The 23,103-nt window shown below is 39.0% G+C and overlaps 2 pseudogenes; both read right to left on the reverse strand.

Annotated features, from left to right (window-relative positions):
• Window positions 1-3,512: 3,512 nt before the first annotated feature.
• Window positions 3,513-4,018, reverse strand: LOC128566983 (neurotrophin receptor-interacting factor homolog; annotated as a pseudogene).
• Window positions 4,019-4,087: 69 nt separating this feature from the next.
• Window positions 4,088-5,102, reverse strand: LOC128566984 (neurotrophin receptor-interacting factor homolog; annotated as a pseudogene).
• Between the last annotated feature and the right edge of the window lie 18,001 nt (window positions 5,103-23,103).

The following is a 23,103-nucleotide window of genomic DNA, read 5'->3' on the forward strand; positions in this document are numbered from 1 at the left end:
ATAACCATAGCATTTTAGGGGGATGAGGCTGGAGGACCACTCGAGCCCAGGAGTTTGAGGTTGCAGAGAGCTATGGTGACTCCATAGCACTCCAGTCTGGGCAACAGAGTGAGATTCTGTCTCAAAAAACTAAATAAAATGAAAAGAAAATTAAAGAACCTGGATGTCCCTGCCTTGCTTCCTCTTTCACCACATGCTTTGTGTCCCTGTCACCCCTTCCCCTTCCCCCAGGAGTGGAAGCTGCTCCAGGCTCTCACCAGATGCTCAGTCTTTCCGCCAGCAGAATTGCAAGCCAGACCTTTTTTCTTTATGTATTACCAGTCTCAAGTATTCCTTTATGCCAACACAATGGGCTAAGGCCGTTTCTAAGATTTCGGGGCTCCACTGTCCTGGGCTCTCAAATTCGTTCTGATGATCATTAAAAATAATTTTAGACAGGAAAAATTGTCTAAGAGTTTCTTTCTTTAAGGGCCTGAAAAGAAAAGGCAGATGTTTAGAGGAGGCCAGGGATGGGGACATTGATGGCGAGAGATGAACCTGGTGCTGCCTGCTGGGAGCCTGTGTCAGTTTGCTAGTGCTGGGAGCTGGGTGGTTCACACCTGTAATCCTAGCACTCTGGGTCCAGGAGGCAGGTGCTGGGAGCTGGGTGGCTCACGCCTGTAATGCTAGCACTCTGGGTCCAGGAGGCAGGTGCTGGGAGCCGGGTGGTGCACGCCTGTAATGCTAGCACTCTGGGTCCAGGAGGCAGGTCCTGGGAGCCGGGTGGCTCACGCCTGTAATGCTAGCACTCTGGGTCCAGGAGGCAGGTGCTGGGAGCCGGGTGGCTCACAACTGTAATCCTAGCACTCTGGGTCCAGGAGGCAGGTGCCGGGAGCCGGGTGGCTCACGCCTGTAATGCTAGCACTCTGGGTCCAGGAGGCAGGTGCTGGGAGCCGGGTGGCTCACGCCTGTAATGCTAGCACTCTGGATCCAGGAGGCAGGTGCTGGGAGCCGGGTGGCTCACGCCTGTAATCCCAGCACTCTGGGTCCAGGAGGCAGGTGCTGGGAGCCGGGTGGCTCACGCTTGTAATGCCAGCACTCTGGGTCCAGGAGGCAGGTGCTGGGAGCCGGGTGGCTCACGCCTGTAATGCCAGCACTCTGGGTCCAGGAGGCAGGTGCTGGGAGCCGGGTGGCTCACGCCTGTAATGCTAGCACTCTGGGTCCAGGAGGCAGGTGCTGGGAGCCGGGTGGCTCACGCCTGTAATGCTAGCACTCTGGGTCCAGGAGGCAGGTGCTGGGAGCCGGGTGGCTCACGCCTGTAATGCTAGCACTCTGGGTCCAGGAGGCAGGTGCTGGGAGCCGGGTGGCTCACGCCTGTAATGCTAGCACTCTGGGTCCAGGAGGCAGGTGCTGGGAGCCGGGTGGCTCACGCCTGTAATGCTAGCACTCTGGGTCCAGGAGGCAGGTGCTGGGAGCCGGGTGGCTCACGCCTGTAATGCTAGCACTCTGGGTCCAGGAGGCAGGTGCTGGGAGCTGGGTGGCTCACGCCTGTAATGCTAGCACTCTGGGTCCAGGAGGCAGGTGCTGGGAGCCGGGTGGCTCACGCCTGTAATCCTAGCACTCTGGGTCCAGGAGGCAGGTGCTGGGAGCCAGGTGGCTCATGCCTATAACGCTAGCACTCTGGGTCCAGGAGGCAGGTGCTGGGAGCCAGGTGGCTCACGCCTGTAATGCTAGCACTCTGGGTCCAGGAGGCAGGTGCTGGGAGCCGGGTGGCTCACACCTGTAATCCTAGCACTCTGGGTCCAGGAGGCAGGTGCTGGGAGCCGGGTGGCTCACACCTGTAATCCCAGCACTCTGGGTGAGGAGGCAGGTGCTGGGAGCCGGGTGGCTTATGCCTGTAATCCCAGCACTCTGGGGCAAGGAGGCAGGTAGATTACCTGAGCTCAGGAGTTCGAGACCAGCCTGAGAAAGAATGAGACCTCGTCTGTACTAAAAATAAGAAAAAGTAGCCAAGTGTTATGGCAAACACCTGTAGTCCCAGCTACTCAGGGGGCTGAGACAAGAGGATCACTTGAGCCTAAGAGTTTGAGGTTGTTGTGAGCTATGAGGCCACAGCATTCTACTCAGGGCTACAGACTGAGGCTAAAATATTGCTAGTGTTGCCCAAACAGTATATCACAGACTGGCGGTTTACGCAACAGAAATTTGTTTTCCTCCAGTTCCAGACACTGGAAGCCTGAGGCCGGAAGCCCGAGACCAGGCTGCTGCAGGAGTGGTTCTAGCAAGGGCTCTTTACCGGCTTGCAGATGGCTACCCTGCTCTGACTGTGCCCTCACATGGCCTTCTGTGCTCGTGCCCCTTGGGGGTCTCTTTTTCTTCATAGTATAAGGGCTCCATTTCTATTAGATAAGGGCCTCACACTTACAACTTCATTCTTTACCTCCTAAAGTGCCCTTTTCCTAACTACTGTCACATTGGGGATGAGGGCTTCAACATATGGGTATGTGGGGGCAGCTCCTAACAGCACTGCCCTCGGAGAGTGGGGTTGCAGAGACTGAGTGTGCTGGCAGCTTGGCTCCTGCCTGCACATAACAAAAGACCACTCCACGGTGCAAGGCACAGGTCACAGGTCTGGCAGTCATGGTGGGTGAAAGGAAGCTAATCATCTGTGGCGACTAGCTGCCAGGTGCACAAATTGGTATAACCCCAAAGGTCTGCAACAGCCAATGCCTTGCATGTGTGGAACCAGAGTGCTGGTCACCCTTTGAGTCTCAGGGCCAAAGTGTGTGGGCACCTTTCTTGTGTGCCGCTCCGCAGCACTCCGAGGTATTTATGGGAGAGAAGATTTTCTGTACCTGTATCCTGGAAAGGTGTTAGATACTGTACCACATCTAAATGTACTGTGTACCTTTAAATGTCTGTCCACAAAGGACTGTCATTTGAATGGTGAGCTAAAAACTCTTCACTACATTCTCCTGCTTCTGTTACTCCACTTTGTTCTACACAAAATTGCTCCAAGTTCAAAAATAGTTCTTTTTTTTTTCAGATTTTACTAATATAACTTTTATTTTTATCATTATTTTTTGAGACAGAGTCTCACTATGTTGCCCTTGGTAGAGTGCTGTGGTATTATAGCTCATAGCAACCTCAAACTCCTGGGCTTAAGTGATTCTTTTGCCTCCCAAGTGGCTGGGACTACAGGCACCAGCCACAATGCCTGGCTATTTTTTGTTGTTATTGCAATTGTCATTGTTTACCTGGCCGGGCAGGTTTGAACCTTCCAGCTTGGGTGCTTGTGGCCGGCGCTCTAGCCATTGACGCCACCTTTTTTTTTTGTTGCACTTGTCATTGTTGTCTAGCTGGCCCAGGCTGGGGTCAAACCCACCTGCCTCAGTGTATGTGGCCAGCTCGCCACCCATGGAGCTATGGGCACTGCCACTAATATAATTTTTAAGGACTAAATGAATGAGCGAACAGTAGCACATCAACTGATTGAAAAATTAAATCTTTTTCCCAAATACATTGACAACTCCTCATTTTCTTTACTCTAATTAAAAGAATGGTGGTGTCCCCAGTGGTTCTTTGGTTTGGGGAATGTCCTCCCTCTGCTTCTTTCACATTCAGTCCCAATTCCCAACCATCCAAATGCATGTTCTATTGCAGAATCAAGTTGAAAAGGCACTGTCTCTTCAACTGGCTTGAGAGCTATGACGTAGGCTGTTTCTTCTTCCACTTTGTCCTATTGTGGGTTTTCTGGTGCCCAATAAGGTGTGAGCTCTGGGTGAATGCCTTTCCACATTTGTGGCACACATATGGGCGCTCCCCAGTGTGAGTCCTCTGATGCCGAATGAGGTGGGAGCTCTGGCGGAAGGCTTTTCCACAGTCCTGACATGGGTAGGTTAGCTCCAGTGTGAGTTCTCAGGTGCTGGGAGATGGCTGAGCGATCATTGAAGGTCCTCCCACACTCTTGACATTCAAATGGTCTCTCTCCAGAATGAACTCTCTGATGCTGAGTGACCGGAATGATCCCCAAGGAATACTAACCAGTCCTAGTTCTCAGCCCAGAGAAGGGAAAACCCCAACTCGGAGTCCCTAAGGCAGATCAGCCCTAGGACAGGGAAAGGGAGGGTTTGGCCTTACCCATAGAGACCAGGTGCTCGAATGTCTCCAGCATCACATAATGGTACTCAGTCCTTTGTGTTGGGCCCAGCAGCCCCCACTCCTCCCGGGTAAAGTCCATAGCAACATCCTGGAAAGTCACTGGTTCCTCAGGCAGGGCCATCTCTGGCTGGATGGCTGTAGCCTGCTGCTGCTGCTTCTTTTCCTGCTGGGCAGGGACTTTGAGACAGCAGGTGGGGTCCTGTGAAGGCTGGGCAGGTGGTGCTTCCTCCTCAGATATCCAAGTGACATCCTCCCCCAAGGCTGCCACCTCTTTGCAGTCCTTTGGGTGCTGTGATTCCACCCACGTCTGGAGGTTCCCAGGTAGTGCACCCAGGAACTGCTCTAGCACCACAGCACTTCAGCATCTGCTCCTTGGAGTGAATGTCAGGCTCCAGCCACTGGTGACACAGTTCACGAAGGTAGGTGAGGGCTTCTCGGGGACCTACCACATTCCCATAATGAAATTGCCGAAATTTCTGACGAGCAGCCTCAGGATCAGCTGGATGCTTGCCCAGCTGTTATACTGGCTCCTTGAGAATGTCAGGACTCAGGACCCCATCTTCAGCATAGACAGCACAAATCTGGGCATTCCAGGCACCAGCCACCTCCTGGTTCAGTGTGAGGACCTCAACAACCTCAATGTTCATCAGGGGATTCACAGCAGGATGACAACCCAGCTGAATTTTGATTTGAGGCCCAAGATATTCTGGAAAGCTATCTTGAGGGATTCCTCTCTCCAACGGCCAGAATTCTTCTGCTTCCTCTAACTGAGATACCACATCTGGCTTGGAAAGCTGATATTCCACTGATACCAGGTTGCTATAGTTCTCTAGCATCACTTCCCTGTACAGATATTTTTGTTCCAGGTCCAGCAGTCCCTACACTTCCCCAGTAAAACCCAGTGTAACATCTTCAAAAGTCACTGGTTCCCAGGACCAGGTCGTCGGAAGCCTGAAGGCCATACTTTTCTCCCTCTCAATCTGTCTGTCTCGGGAATGGGTGAAGTCCCGGTGCACGCCTCACAATGGCGCCTCTCTTTTTTTTTTTATGTCAAGTAAACCAGGTGGATTTAAGTACTGAACAATTTTTTTTCATTCAGGTTTTCAAAAAATGTAATATTTGGCACTAATTTGCAAAAATTGCTGGAAAGCAAATCTAGCTAATCTCTTAACAATTTAGGAGTTAGTGAACATTTTCTCTTTATAAAACAAATCTTAAAGCATCTATGTTTTGAATATTTTGGTGCAATAGCTAAGCTGAGCTATTGGGCTGAGCATGTGTGACATTTGCACATAGATTTTCACCAACTGCCAATTGTAAGTAAATTTGTCTTCAAACTGGAGGGAGGAGGGGAGAGTGGGAGCTGTCAGTTAAGAAGAAATACTGTCTTGTTATTCTAACCACCTCTGTTGACGTGGAACGTTTCATACCTCAGTGTCTAACATTGATCCCAAGGCCTATTCCTTGTATTTTAAAAATCTGTTAAAAAAAAAAAACAACACTGACTTTTCTGTGGTCTTTTCACAGAAATTACACAGAAGCTTAGGGAAGAGAGAATCTAGAAATGCAAACATGAATAAAAGTAATGCTAAATAGATGCATAATATGTAGATCACTACAAAAGATTTGAGACAGATTGTGTTATGGTCCAGTATTTTGCTTCCGAGAAACCCTGTTGACAGCCTCCTTCCTGATTCACTGATGCAGTTTCAACTTCAGCTTATCAGTGTTGCTGGGAGGGCTTCATTTTTTTCTATGTGAGAGGATTTTATGTTTCTTGATTTTTGCTTATCTCAAAGCTTTCATAATGACACAAATATTTTTGCAATGGTAGCTCTCCTAACAGACCACCACACCATTTTTCTACTCAAGGGTAGTGAGTCACTCCATACTTGGCCCCTGTGCACTCCAATCTTACTGGTCCAGCCCATTTCTCCTTACCAAGAACCAACTGCTCTTTGTTTTCCCCCAAACTTGGTAAAGCCTAATTATACTTGGTTTGTGATTAAACAAATAAATGAGTGGGAGATCAGATGATAAAAAAGGGCACAAAGCACATTGTTTTCATTAAAATCAAATTGAATTATTTAGTAAAAACTCATCACTAAAGACAATTGCTGCCAGTTAATTATAGGCAAGTTTACCAAGGAAAGAAAATCATTAAAGTCTATAAAGACCCTGTATTCAGTTACTTTCACAACTATCTTTGTAATCTCACTTCACTTTAAAGACATAGAAACCTCAGAATCCCAAGTGATGTGTTTAAGGTGTTCTAAGTGAGAAAAATGACACTGAATTCCAAGTAGGCGACCCACATCAGAGAAAGAGCTTTGGTCCTACATCCATTGACTGTCAAGTGAATACGCATTTCCAGGCTTTTAGTTAACATGTTTAGAAAAGACATGTCATTTTAATCAACTTTTTCAATTAATTCACCAAGTGCAGGTGCCAATCATATTAGGTAGGGATGCTTCTTCTGTATAAAACATACCTATGTTGTTTAATCAGGGGGGATGGGATTTTGTGTTAGAGCACAGGAGGAACATTTAAAACTATAGCTAGGCTGGAATCATTGGCTAAGATTTATTAACCTTACAAAAACAATGGTACAATGTCAGGATAAGGAAGACTGGCTTCTTATTTCTGCTGGTGAAGATGGCAGGGAGATGGGATCTTGGCTAAGAGGAGTTATGTATAAAGAGGATGAAAAGTATATGGTAGTTCTGGGGAACAAGAATTTTTGGTCAAGATGTAGCCACTGTCTATTTGATAAGCACAATGAATATTTAGAGCTATATGATACAAAAATGGGGTGATCTTAATTGATGACAAAGTACCAGGAACTGCTAAGTTTTCTTTGGTCTGTTGCTACATCCATCACTGAAGGAAGTGAAACAGAAGGTATAATTTTATTTTTCTGCCATGAAGTTTTATTAATTTCTTGAATTCCATTCATGGTGTAGAATAGATTGGGGCCTACATGATTTTGTAAGTATCATGAAAATTTTTATGTGACAATGGCTAATTAGAAGTATTCAGGACTCTCAATAACATATAGAGAGATAATACTGTATGGATTTTCTGTCCCGAGGTTGTCAGAGACTCGCAAGAGAGGCTTTGTGTTTCTACATTACCATTTTACATTGGTAAAATGTGGGGATTTTTACAATGAGCATGTATTATTAGTTTAAGAAGAAATATAAGGTGAAAAGTAAGTTTAAAGGTATTTTTTATAGCCAAAAAGAAAGAAAACACAAGACAAAAGAGACTACCGTTCCCTTCCCACTAGGGAAGTGGTTCACTAGATTACAATAGCTACTACCTGTAGAATACTCAGTGTCTCTAGTAAGATTCTATTTTCGTGGGCTTGTCCAATTTTAATGATGCATACATAATAAATGAGCACAGCAATTAATATTTTTGTGCTTTATCACGTATAAGTTATACCATAATAAAAAAGTTAAAAACAAGTAATCAAACTTTGATAGAAAAAAAAATTCACAGAGAAGCAATCAGGTTTTAGGGCATCTGGAATTGATCCCACACATAAAGGCATGGAAGAACTAGAGATACTTGATTAGAAGGGGAGAAGAATTAGGCATTACAGGGTAGTTTATGAAAATAGTTGGCAGGTTGTCATGCAAAAAGGGTTGAAAAAAATGAATGTTGAAGACCCCGGCAAATTATATTGCAATGAAATAACAGCAATTTATGATAAGTTAGTTTCCTACCAAAGTAAGTATGCTATAGTGGATTCTTAGAAGTACATCTTTGGTCTTTGTTCCTGGCACATACCTCCGAAAACCCTTATAACATCTGTGCTGCGGTGTGTTAGGAACATCTTTTCCTGCAACATTTGATCTTAGTTTCCAGTTCCTCCCATGAGAGCCTCTAAGCCCTTTGGAACCTCAGTAGTGATAAATGTCTCCATGTGCTGATGAGATAGATGCCTGGTGACTGGGGCCCCCCAGATAGCATTAAGATGGGGGCTAGTTGTTAAAGAAACAAACTGTGATCGTAGGGTTAAAATTCTCATCCCCATGCCTGAACCTTTGGGAAGGACAGAGGAACTGGAAATTGAATTCGATCACTAAAGCAATGATTTAATCAATCATTTCTACTGAATAGAATCTCCATAAAAAGGATGAAAAGACAGGGTCTGGAGAGCTTCCCGGTTGGTGCTGGGAAGGTGGTGCCCCTGGAAAGGACATGGAAGTTATGCGCCACTTTCCCACATAACTTTCCCTGTGCTTCTCTTCTTTTGATGTTCCTGAGTTGTAGCCTTTATAATAAATAGTAAATGTAAGTAAAGTATTTCCTGAGTTTTGTGACTTATTATAGCAAATTATTGAGCCTGAGGAGGCAGCTGTGGGAACTCCCAGCATCTACATTACCAGTGGCCCAGACTTGCAATTAGCATCTGAAGTTGGAAACAGTCTGGTGGGACTGAGCTTTTAACTTGTGGGGTCTGTGCTAACTCCAGGTAGTTAGTGTCAGAATTGACTTACATCTTTAGATACCCAAGGTAGTGTATGCAGAGTTACAGAATTGGTCTTTGGTGTGCAAAAACCTCACGTATCAGATGTGGGAAGTGTTGTGAGTATAAACATGGGATGGTAGTCACCAGTATTCAGGAAGAGCCCAGAAACTAAGAGTAACAGGTTTCTGACAATCCTCTCAGATTCTCATTCTTTGGTGATCAGTGAGGACTATAAGAATTTTAAGGTTATTCTAAGCTTTGATCTTGAAAAGCCTCAAGGTACTCTGTATATCCAAACTTCAGATTGACAGGTGTGAAAGAGCTCACATGTCTGCAAGCCGCAATAGACAACTACCTCTGACTCCCAGGATTGGAGAGAAAGTCAAAGGTAGTTGACTATTGCTGCACATAGCAGTCTTTAGCCAAATATGTGTTAAAGTGTAGATACAAAATAAATATTTAAAATTTGATGAAATTCAATAACATTTGATGGTCCTAGTTGTGCATTTAGGAATTGCCAATCACTGTTCATATGTTTTATTAATTAATACAAATCTAGTGTTAAAATCAATGTATCATAAAATGAATTATATTTGAAGGCTGAAAATATTACCTGCATTCTCATACTAACAAAAAATTTCCAAAATCTTAGGCTAGCAATATACCATAGACATGTAATCATTTGATGTAGTTGTTAAATTGGTTTGACTGATTTGAACTCTTTAACATCAGTTATATTGTATAAGAGTTGGAATAAGTTTAGATAGTCAAATACTCAGTCAAACATAGAATTAATATATTACCTAGGGTTGAAAAACTGGGTAATCAAGTCTTTGATGACTTGATTATAGGTCTAGACACAAGAGTGATTTATTTGGGCCAGCTATGTTATTTTTATTAGAAAATAACATAAAATTTTAAAATTCTATAGTAACATAGTATTATGTCAATAGCAGTATTTGGATGACATCAAATGCAGGTCAAAGAGTAAGGTCACATTGATGAGATTCAAAATTTGTCAGATGTAAAGCCATCAGGAATTTGGGAAAGATGAACGGACCAGACTTTTGATGTGACCTGATGTAACTGAGTAACTCACAAAGTCACAAGGCAGTTTCTGACTATAAAAGAGACATCTGATCAGATTGTCATGCTCTGTGTTTAATGGGGTGTTGCAAGGACTTTGACACAAACCATTACCCACTATTTATTTATTCAAAGCAGAAACCTACTAGAAAATTGAGTGAAATTATCCATACTTTAACGGCTTTGAACAGATTGCATGATGATCAAAATTTCTAAAACACACCCTTCTGAACACAGAGGTATTAAATGCTATTGAGTCCTGTTATAGTACTTTAATCATTATGTTTTACAAGATTATTTCTATCTGCAGAATATAAAGTAACACTGTGTAATTGTGGGGGAATGTAATACCTACAGCTGGATCTGTGATTTGTCAGTAGCTATGTTACTTGGAGGAGTACTTATAGCCTATAGAGTAGTTTAATTTTCACACTCTTCTTTTCTCGACAGTCCTGTTTTATTTCCAAATTCCCAACACTTGTTCTTAATGTGGGTTCCTTGGACATTTACTTAGTAAACTAAACCTGAACTTCCTTGTGTTTTAGGCTAATTAAAAGAAACCTTTACAATAAGAGAAAATAGAGCTCTGAAACCCAGTGAATAGTTCAGGCATTATTATTTCTTTTAATCAGACGTTAACATTATAGCGGAATGGGCTTTGCTGGTGGCTATTGGTGCCATTGAAAATAGAGTGATGTTTAAATCATCTTTTCAAACCCTGCACTGTCATAATGAGCAACTACAATGAGAGAAATTGCCAATGAAATTAATATGAAATTGTAAGAGGAATAAAAAACATTAAATATATTCCAAAGTATCTATATTTAAATAAATTTTTATCATTTTTATTTTATTTTTAGCTAATATATGTGTACATACTTAGGGTGTACAGAGTGATAGTTTGATACATGTGTAATGATGAAATCGAGGTAATTAGGAAATCTATCAACTCAAACATGTATTATTTCTTTGTGTTGGAAATATTCAAAAGCTTCTCTTACAGTTTTTTGAACCTACACAGTAAATTATTATTAACCATATTCAACCTGCAGTGCTTTGGAACACTGGAACTTATTCTCATCTAGCTGTAATTTTGTTCTATTGCCTAACCTATCACAGTCCTCTTCTCATCCCACTCCTCCTAACTGCTGACAATCATACTTCTGCTCTTTACTTCTGTGAGCTAACTTTAATCCCACAAATGAGTGAGAATATGTGATACTTGTTCTGTGCCTGACTTGTTTTACTTAACATCATGTCCTACAGGTTCATCCATGTTGTCCCAAAGGATAAGATTTTATTCTTTTTTTTTTTTACCGCTGAATAGTATTCCATTGTGTATATGTATCATTTTTAAAATTCATTCATCCATTAGTGAACATTTGGATGGATTCATATCTTGGCTGGAGTAAACAAAGGAATGCATACATGTCTTCAACATGCTGATTTTCTTTCCTTCGGATATATACTTAGTGGTGAGATTGCCTGATTATTTGTTAGTCCTATTTTTAATTTTTGGGGGAGCCTCCATACTGTTTTCCACAGTGGCTGTAGTAATATTCAATTCCAACGATAGTGTGTGTGTGTTTCCTTTTCACTACATTTTCATGAACAACTGTTTTCTTTTGTCTTTTTGGTAATAACCATTCTAACCAGAGTAAATGGTCATCTGAAAATATATTTGATAGGATCTCTATCTTCTTAAATTTATTGACTTGTTTTGTGGCCTAACATCTGATCTATCCTGGAGAATATTCCATGTGCAGTTGAGAAGAATGTGTATTTTGCAGCTATTGCATGGAATGTTCCAAAAATGTCTATGGGGTCCATTTGGCCTATGGTTAATGGGGTCTAAGTTTAAGTCTAATGTTACTTTGTTGATTTTCTGTCTTTGTTGATCTGTCCATTGTTGAAAGTGGAGCATTGAAATACTCTACAATCATTGTCTTGTAATCTATCATACCTGTCTCTTTAAATCTAATAATATTTGCTTTATATATTTGGGTGTTTAGGATTTGGGTTTATATGCATTTATAGTTGTTTTACTCTCTTATTGAGCTGGTTCCTTTATCATCACATAATGACATTTTTGGTTTCTTTTTAAAGATTTTGACTTAAAGTCTATTTTATCTGATATAAATATGGCTACTTCCATTTGGTTTTGGTTTTCATTTGCTTGGTCTATATTTTCTTGTCATTTCACTTTCAACCTGTTTGTCTTCAACAATGTGGTGAATACAAATACAATACAGTATGGTGAATTCTGGTAGATAGCATATAGTTGGGTCTTTTTTATTTTTTAATCTATTCAACCAGTCTATGTACTTTAATTGGAGAATTTAATCCATTTACATTCAGTTTTATTTTTGATAGGTAGTATCCTATGCCTGCTCTTTTGTTAATTACTTTTTCATTGTTTTGGAATTTTTTTTCTTCTTTTCTTTCTTGTTGTTTACCTCTGGTGCTTTTCTATGGTGCTAAGGTGTGTTTCCTTTCCCTTTCTTTCATATGTATCTACTGTAATAGTTTTTGTGTGTGTGATTACCAGCGGTGTAGCCTAAAGAGCTTTGTAGTTATAACAGGTTGTTTTAAGCTGATAACAACTTTGGTCATATAAAAATATTCCACACTTTTCTTTACCTTCTCTCTTCCACAATTTGCTGTTTGGTTGCCTTAATTTACATCTTTATATTTTTTGTGCTCCATAGCCATTAATTATAGCTTTTAATGATTTTGATATTTTTGTCTTTAAATCATTATACTAGAGGATTGAAAGATTTATATATAGTCATTATATCAGTAGGGTATTCTGAGTATGATTATGGATTTACCTGTACTAATGAGTATTATACTTTCATTTGTGTTCATAGTAGTAATTATTGTCCTTTTTATTTCCAGTTCTATTATTTCCATAATCATTTTTCATAAGAGCTTTTGCTTGACTGATAAGAACTTTATTTTTTCTTCATTTCTGAAGGATAGCTTTGCTGGATATAGAATTCTTGGCTGACAGCTTTCTTCCCTCTGTACTTTGAATATATTATCACATTTTCTCCTGGTCTGCAGGTTTTTCCAGAAAAACCTAATGACAATCTAATGGGAGTTCCCTTATATTTCTAGATAGAAATATATATTATAGAAAAATATGTTGATATATTTCTATCTCTGCTTTTAGAATTCCCTCTTCATCTTTGACTTTTGACAGTTTGATCATGATGTGTCTCAGAGAGGATTTTTTTTGCAGGGGGGCAGGGTACAATACATTGCAAACTTTTGGGCTTGCTGGATGTTGATGTCCAAATCTATCCCAAGATTTAAGACATTTTCAGCTATTTGTTAAATAAGTTTTCTGACCTTAGCCATTTCTTCATTTCTTCTCCCTATGACTCCTATAATATGAATATTTGTTTGATTAATAATGTCACATTAATCTCATTGGCTCTGTTAATTCTTTTTTACTTTCATTTTTTTCCCTCTCTGGCTGTGTTATTTCAAAAGACTTGTCTTTATGTTCAGAAATTCTTTCTTCTGCATGACCTAGCTTATTTTTAAACTCTCAATTGTATTTTTTATTCAATTCATTAAATTCTTCAGCTTCAAGATCTCAGTTTGGTTCTTTTTCATATCTATTACTTTGTTAAATTTTTCATTTAGTTCATGAATTTTTTTTTTCTGATTTTATTGAATTGTCTGTATTCTTTTGTATCTCACTAAGTTTCTCTAAGATCACTATTTTGACTTATTTTTCAGGCATTTCATTGAACATTCTTTTCTTCAATAAGAGACTTACTGTGGACTTACTGTATTCCTTTGGAGTTGTTATGCTTTTGGGTTTTTTTTTTTTTTTTTTTTTTTGAGACAGAGTCTCATTATGTCACCCTTGGTAGAGTGCTGTGGCATCACAGCTCATAGCAACCTCCAACTCTCGGGCTTAAGTGATTCTCTTGCTTCAGCCTCTTGAGTAGCTGGGTTTGAGCCCGTCAACTTTGATGTATATGGCTGGTACTGTAACCACCGTACTACTGGCACTGACCCTTAGGTGTGTTTCTTGACCCTATGTTGATATTACCATATCTAGCAAGTAGTCACTTCTTTCAATTTAGTGGAGTAGCATTTGTAGAAAGGGGCTTTTACCTCTACATAGGTCCTAGGATGTTGATTGGGAAAAGTGTGTTGTTTTGGGTAAGTAGACTAAGTAGGGTGGTTTCCACATAGATTTTCCAGCTATAAACTTGTGTATAAGAGTTTAAAATTATCTCAGAAACCTAGGTTGCAGGAGTTTGTAATAATGGTAGAGTGGTCTAAAGCTTATTTAGACACTCTTTTCTAAATTTGGACCAATTTAGAAAAATTAAATTGGTTAACTGATTAATGTTGTATATGCATTATATTATATTATCTTTTAATTAATAAGTACAATAGTATGTTTTGATAAAATTTTTGTTTTTATTATTGCATATTTCGAATGATATATGTTTTTATTTGACTTAAAGTATTTTCAAAAAAGTATTTGAGAAAATGAACTAATTTAATAATAAAGAATTTCCCAGGAATCAAATTTAATCACAGATCTTTGCACTGGAACAATTCTTTCATTCTAGTTTTCTTATTAGTTGAAAGTCTGGCACACACTGCAAGGTAAAACTAATTTTTTCATAATACAGTCTAGTGGCATCAAGATGGGGCCTAAGGTTAATCACATCAGTCAAATACTCAACTTGAGAAAAATTACTCTGGAAAGCTCTTCAAATATCAGCAATGACATTTGAAATTATTGCAAAGCTGAAGCTTCAGTTTAAATGAAAGTCTACCCCCTTCTAATCACACGTTGAGTATTATAATGTTAAAATCACCAATGTAACTATAAGGTGATTTTATAGCCATAGTATTTTGTTGATTACCTATATGTTCACTGGAGATTCTATTTTCAACCTAGTGATTTTATGGAAAAACTATTTTTGAATTGCATGGTATGCAAAATTTTGACAGTTATTGCTTTAAAAAGTAAAAAAATTGCTCCTGAAAGGGCAGTAAATTCTGAAAGTCCCTTAGGTGTTGTTTAAGCCATATATTCTGGTTCTAAAATTATAGTCATAACAAAATTGCACAGATAATGCCACCTAATGAGGCTTCAAATAATCATTAAAGCCATATTGCAATTTCAGTGTCTGTTCAATAAATTAAACATTAAACACCACCAAAGTAAACTCACTTTGAAATTCTTGACCCAAACTCATTATCCACAGTGGTGAAAAGATTCAAATGCATATTGGACTTTCAAAAAACTTGACACCCAAAATACTACCAAACTTATCAATACCCTTAAATCAATACCCTTATTTTAGAAGAGTGCACATGAATGAATGGGAAGGAACTAATTATAATATAACTTATGGAGGGAGGCAAGATGGCTGACTGAAGCCAGCATTCAACAGAGGTTCTTGTTCAGAGGAAGAAATAATGGCCAGAAATAACCCAATAAAGTGGAAGATTGGGAGATGAGCTAAGAAAAGGGATCAATAGGTTCACATCACCCCTGCTGCAACATGCTGGAACTCCAAGGAGACAAATTTCAGCTTCTCTAACCAAATGGTGAAAAATAATTATGAGGCGGAATCAGTGGAAAAACTCTGGCAACATGAATAATCAGAGTAGGAATGACAAAGGAGACACAACAGAAGATCCCATTCATAAACAAATGGCTGAGATGTCAGAAATCAAATTCAGAATTTTAATTGCAAATAAGATTAACAGAATGGAGGTAAAGACGTAATTAGAAATTCAAAGAGCAATTCAAAAGTTGTCTCAAGCATTCAACGAATTCAAAGACAAAAATCACCAAAGACTTTGACACATTGAGGCAAGAACTTGCTGCCTTCAAAGATCTGAGAAATACAGTAGAATCCCTCAGTAACAGAATGGAGCAGGCAGAAGAAAGGATCTCTGCCTTTGAAGACAAAGCTTTTGAACACTCTCAAAAGCTCAAAGAGGAAGAGAAACGGAAAGCAAAAATGAATTATTCCCTGAGAGAATTGTGGGACCACTCAAAAAGAGCAAACATTAGCCTCATAGGAATCCCTGAAGGAGAAGAGGATGGTCCAAAAGGCACAGATACTCTACTCCAAGAGATAATTGAGGAGAACTTCCCAAGCATGGCAAGATATACTTAAATTCAAATAACAGTTTCAGAACCCCAGCATGACTCAACCCAAATAAAGCATCTTCTAGACACATTGTAATCAACTGCACCAGAGTTAATATGAAGGAGATAATTCAGCAAGCAGCCAGATGTAAGAAAATCATAACCTACAAGGGGAAGAATATTAGAATGACTACAGATCTTTCTGCTGAAACTTTTCCTTTTTTTTTTTTTATTGCTGGGGATTCATTGAGGGTACAATAAGCCAGTTACACTGATTACAATTGTTAGGTAAAGTCCCTCTTGCAATCATGTCTTGCCCCCATAAAGTGTGACACACACTAAGGCCCCACCCCCTCCCTCCATCCCTCTTTCTGCTTCCCCCCCCATAACCTTAATTGTCATTAATTGTCCTCATATCAAGATTGAGTACATAGGATTCATGCTTCTCCATTCTTGCGATGCTTTACTAAGAATAATGTCTTCCACGTCCATCCAGGTTAATACGAAGGATGTAAAGTGTCCATTTTTTTTAATGGCTGAATAGTATTCCATGGTATACATATACCACAGCTTGTTAATCCATTCCTGGGTTGGTGGGCATTTAGGCTGTTTCCACATTTTGGCGATTGTAAATTGAGCTGCAATAAACAGTCTAGTACAAGTGTCCTTATGATAAAAGGATTTGCAACAACAACAAAAATAAACAAATGGGACTTCATTAAACTGAAAAGCTTCTGTACAGCTAAGGAGACAATAACCAAAGCAAAGAGACAACCCACACAATGGGAAAAGATATTTGCATATTTTCAATCAGACAAAAGCTTGATAACCAGGATCTATAGAGAACTCAAATTAATCCACATGAAAAAAGCCAACAATCCCTTATATCAATGGGCAAGAGACATGAATAGAACTTTCTCTAAAGGCGACAGATGAATGGCTAACAAACACATGAAAAGATGTTCATCATCTCTATATATTAGAGAAATGCAAATCAAAACAACCCTGAGATATCATCTAACCCCAGTGAGAATGGCCCACATCACAAAATCTCAAAACTACAGATGCTGGCGTGGATGTGGAGAGAAGGGAACACTTTTACACTGCTGGTGGGACTGCAAACTAGTACAACCTTTCTGGAAGGAAGTATGGAGAAACCTCAAAGCACTCAACCTAGACCTCCCATTCAATCCTGCAATCCCATTACTGGGCATCTACCCAGAAGGAAAAAAATCCTTTTATCATCTGCTGAAACTTTTCAAGCCAGAATAGGATGGTCATCGACCTTCAATCGCCTAAAAATAACAACTTTCAGCCCAGGATCCTGTATCCAGCTAAATTGAGCTTCATTTATGATGGAGAAGTTAAATACTTTAACAACATACACACACTGATGAAATTTGCCATAACCAAACCAGCTCTTCAGGACATCCTCAGATCTATCCTCCATAATGACCAGCACGATGCTCTACCATCAAAGTAAACTCACTTTGAAATTCTTGACCCAAACTCATTTTCCACAGTGGTGAAAAGATTCAAATGCATACTGGACTTTCAAAAAACTTGACACCCAAAATACTACCAGACTTATCAATACACTTAATTAATGTGAACAGCTTAAACTATCGTCTTAAGAGGCACAGGTTGGCTGACTGGATACAAAAATTCAGGCTGGATATCTGCTGTATAAAAGAATCTCATCTTAATTTACAGGATTAATATGGACTCAGGGTGAAGGGATGGTCATCTGTAATCCAGGCAAATGGAAATCAGAAAAAAAGCAGGGGTGGAAAATTTATTTGCAGATACACTAGGCTTAAAACCAACAAAAGTAAGGAAAGACAAGGATGGTCACTTCATATTTGTAAGGGAAACACTCAACATCATGAGATGTCATTAACATTTATGTGCCCAACCAGAATGCTCCTCGATTTATAAGGGAGACCCTAACAGACACGAGCAATTTAATACCTTCCAAGACCATAATAGTTGGAGATTTTAACACCCCTTTAGCAGTGTTGGATAGATCTTCCAATAATAAACTAAGCAATGAAATTTTGGACTTAAACATCATCATACAACAATAGAATTTAACAGACATTTACGGAACATTTCATCCTAACAAAACTGAATACTTCTCATCGGCCCATGGAACGTCCTCCAAAATTGATCACATCTTAGGTCACAAGTCTAACCTCAGCAAATTTAAAAGTATAGAAATTATTCTTTGTATTTTCTCAAATCATCATGCAATAAAAGTTGAACTTACCAATAACAGGTATCTGCATACTCATACAAAGGCATGGAAACTAAATAACCTTTATGCTGGATGAAAGCTGGGTCATAGATGAGATTAAAAGGAAATTTCCAATTTTTTGGAACAAAACAATAATGAAGACATGAATTATCAGAACCTGTGGGATACTGCAAAGGCAGTCCTAAGAGGGAAATTTATAGCGTTGCAAGCCTTCCTCAAGAGAACGGAAAGAGAGGAAGTCAATAACTTAATGGGACATCTTAAGCAACTGGAAAAGGAAGAACATTCCAACCCCAAACGCAGCAGGAGAAAGGAAATAACTAAAATTAGAGCAGAATTAAATGAAATAAAAAACAGAAGAATTATTCAAAAGATTAATGAATCAAAAGTTGGTTTTTTGAAAAATTCAACAAAATTGATAAACCTTTGGGCAACCTAACCAAAAATAGAAAATTAAAGTCCATAGTATCATCAATCAGAAATACAAAGGCAAAATAACAACAGACACCTCAGAAATTAAAAAAATCCTTAATGAATACTACAAAAGTTCATTCTCAGAAATATGAAAATCTGAAAGAAATTGACCAATACTTAGAATCATGCCAACTTCCTAGACTTAATCAGAAAGAACTGGACATGCTGAACAGAGCTATATCAAGTACTGAAATAGAATCAACTATACAAAATCTCCTAAAAAAGAAGAGTCCGGGACCAGATGGCTTCATATCAGAATTCTACCAAACCTTTAAAGAGGGATTGGTACCTATATTACTTAACCTTTTCTGAAGCATTAAAAAAGAAGGAATACCCTCCCCCCCTTTCTATGAAGCAAATATTACCCTGATCCCCAAACCAGGAACAGACCCAACAAGAAAGGAAAACTTCAGACTAATATATTTAATGAACATAGATGCAAAAATATTCAATAATATCCTATCAAACAGAATCCAGCATCATATCAAACAAATTATATGACATGACCAAATAGGTTTTATCCCAGGGACTCAAGATTGGTTCAATACATAAATCTATAAATATAATACATCACATAAACAAACTAAAAAGCAAAGACCATATGATTCTCTTCATAGATGCAGAAAAAGCTTTTGACAATATCCAGCATGCTTTTATGATGAGAACATTTAAGAAAATAGGCATAGAAGGGACTTTTCTTAAACTGATAGAGGCCATCTATAGCAAACCCACAGCCAATATCATTTTGAATGGGGTAAAATGCAAAACATTTCCACTCAGATCAGGAACCAGTCAAGGTTGCCCATTGTCTCCACTGCTTTTTAACATTGTATTGGAAGTCTTAGCCATCACAATTAGGCCAAGAGAAGGTGATAAAGGGTATACAAATAGGGTCAGAGGAGGTCAAATTTTCACTCTTTCCATATGATATGATCTCAAACCTGGAAAACCCCAGGGACTCAACCACAAAACTCTTAGAAGTGATCTAGGAATACAGTAGCATCTCAGGATACGAAATCAATACTCACAAATGGGTAGCTTTTATATATAACATTAATAGTCAAACTAAAAAAAAAAAAAACAAAACATTCAAGGACTCTATTCCCCATATAGTTGTGCCAAAGAAAATGAAACATTTCGGAATTTGCCTAACAAAGGATGTGAAAGATCTCTATAAAGAGAATTATGAAACTGAGAAAAGAAATAGCTGAGGATGTTAACAAATGGAAAAACATACTATGTTCATGGCTAGGAAGAATCAACATTGTTAAAATGTCCATATTACCCAAAGCAATTTTCAAATTTAATGCAATCCCTATGAAAGCACCACTATCATACTTTAAAGATCTTGAAAAAATAGTACTTTGTTTTATATGGAACCAGAAAAAATTGACTCTCACTGGATAAAAGACTTAAATTTAAGATATGAAACTATCAAGATTCTTGTGGAGAGCGCAGGAGAAGCATTTGAAGAAATTGGCCTGGGAGAATACTTTATGAGGAGGACCCCCTGGGCAACACCAAAAATACATTACTGGTATTGATCAAAGTAAAAGGCTTCTGCACAGCCAAGAACATAGTAAGTAAAGCAAGCAGACAACCCTCAGAATGGGAGAGGATATTTGCAGGTTATGCTTCTGACAAAGGTTTGATAACTAGAACGCAGAGAGAACTCAAACTTATTAATAAGAAAAGAACAAGTAATCCCATTTCATTGCAGGCAAAGGGATTTGAACAGAAGCTTCTCTGAAGAAGATAGGCGCATGGCCTACAGACACATGAAAAAATGCTCATCATCTTTAATCATTAGAGAAATGCAAATTAAAACCATTTTGAGATATCATCTAACTCCTGTAAGAGTGGCTCATATAACAAAATCCCCAAACTACAGATGTTGGTGTGGATGTGGAGCAAAGGGAACACTCCTGCACTGCTGGTGGGAGTGCAAGCTAATATGTCCCTTTTGGAAAGAAGTGTGGAGAATATGCAGGGATATAAAAGTAGACATGCCATTTGATCCTGCAATTCCTCTACTGGGTATATATCCAAAAGACCAAAAATCAATTTGTAACAAAGATATTTGCACCGAATTATTCATTTCAGCTCAGTTCATAATAGCCAAGTCATGGAAGAAGCCTAAGTGCCCATCGACCCATGAATGGATTAATAAATTGTGGTATATGTATACAATGGAATATTATGCAGCCTTAAAAAAAATGGAGACTTTACCTCTTTTACGTGTACATGGATGGAGCTGGAACATATCCTACTTAATAAAGTATCTTAAGAATGGAAGAAAAAAGTATCCCATGTACTCAGTACTATTATGAAACCAATTTACAATCACTCATACTTTCATATGAAGAATAGATCACAGCTATGGCCCAAGATGAAGGAGGGAGGAGGGGGATTAGGAGGGAAGGGGAGTGGTCAGATCGAGTGACAGCGAATGGTGGGATCATACCTATGGTGCATAGTGCAAGGGTACATGTCAGATCTATTAGTATAAAGTATAAATGTCTTAACACAATAAGTAAATGAGATGAGGTTAATATATTAACCAGTGTGATATAAGCATTCCTATTTCTATATGAAACTAGCACATTGTACCCCATAAATGCACTAATGTATACATGATCTATTTGTTTATGATTTAATAAAGAAATGAAATATAATTTATATTGGCAAGGTAAGACTTTTCACCTGGAACAATTTGAAAGGTGTTTAAGAGATACAACACTTTATAATGACAAAATGAAGTATTTTTAATCTTTTAATATATTAATAGGCTCCAGTTAGGGTTTGTATAGAATTTGATACATTGATGAGTGAGAATGAGACATAGATGAAGAAAGAAAGACAATCTCAAATAAGAAGTAAAACAATGAAACAGAGAGGAGGAAGAGTGAGAAGCAAAGCTTTAACGCTGAGGTTGTCCCTGGGAATGTGCTGGGTAAACATTCACCTGTCATCTTTGTTGTATCTTGAATTCCTATCTTAACCAGAAGCTGGGAAAACACGCTCAGTTAAGGTTTGCTGACTGGTTCCACTTTGTTTTTGTTTCTTCATTGGTGTTGAAAGGATGATGTGGAAACTGTACTTTTATTTTGTAAATAGTATTTATCCCATTTTATGATTATACAAGTGGTATGTTCTGAGAATACAACAAATTAAAAATGTAAGAATGCATAAAGGAAGTCAAATGCAGTCATTCGTATACTACTAAGGTTTTCATCTTCCTATATATGTATAATTTTACATGAAATAGTTCTGTTAAGAATGTACTTTGATTCTAGTTTACAAAAAGTGTCTTGTATCTTTAGAACAATAATGAGGGCAGCAAGGGGACTTTAATATATGGGATACCATCTTGTTTCTTCCCCGTTCTTCCAACGTGGCCAGCTCTCTGACAAATCCTCTAGAAACTGGGCCTGATCCCCTTGGGGTGAGTTTTGTTTTTCTACGTAGGTTGCTGTGCGTCAGTGAAGATGCTCTCCACTGCAACTATAATACTCATCAAAGGAAGCCCAGACAAAGCTTTCCTGTCTTCACATAGAGGGGGTCAGCCATTCATCTTTACATGGAGAGTTTCAGGTCCTGATTCTTCTTGCAGTCTTCTCTTGATGGTCTCAAAAAGGCAGTTGCTACAAAAATCATGAACTCTCACAACCATATCTAAAGGCTGAAAAGGATTGGGATTTAGAGGAAGGATGTTCCTGGCATGGGATGGCCAAGTCCCTTTCCTTGTGACTTTTTTTTCATCAGGGAGGAGCATCTTTCAGTAATATGTCCAGATGTCACTTTCTTGAGTTGATCAACATGGGGTCACATGATCCTAAACCAATCAATGGTTAAATAATAGTTATCAAGACTATTGGGTTACTTTGGGTTACTTTTTCTTTATGCCTTGAGGATATGAGGAAATACCCCAACAAATCAGATTGTTTTAAACTAAGGAAGAAAGAGCACGGGGGCTTATAGAAAAGGGACAGTCACCTGTCACAGCTCACTATTTCAGATCAGCAAATATCCACCAAAATCATGTCAGTCCTGTCCCCCTAATTCTATCTAATCAAAAAGCTCACATTTTTTGGTTGATTTTTCTTTAACAAATTGAAAAGATCTTCTGAAACTTAAAATGGTAAAAATATTTCTCCTAGTCTTTTACAGCTCTACATTTTATACTATCTGACTTACTATAAAAATACTTTTGAAAAAAGAATGATTGAAAGAGTGAAAGGAAGGCTGGACACGGTGGCTCCATGTGTAATCCTAGTACTCTGGGAAGCTCAGGTGGGAGGATTGCTTGATGCCAGGAATTAAGACCAGCCTGACCCAGCTACTCAGAAGGCTGAGGCAGGAGGATTTCTTGAGCATAGAAGTTTGAGATTGCAATGAATTAGGATGCCACTGTACTCCAGCTTAGGTGACAGAGTAAGACTCTGTCTCAAAAAAAGAAAACTCTTGTTACAAAATAGATTTAGGGTGTTTTTTAAATTTACCTGTGTATAATATGAAAATAAA

This window comes from Nycticebus coucang, chromosome 15, assembly GCF_027406575.1.
Source record: "Nycticebus coucang isolate mNycCou1 chromosome 15, mNycCou1.pri, whole genome shotgun sequence".
NCBI lineage: Eukaryota > Metazoa > Chordata > Mammalia > Primates > Lorisidae > Nycticebus > Nycticebus coucang.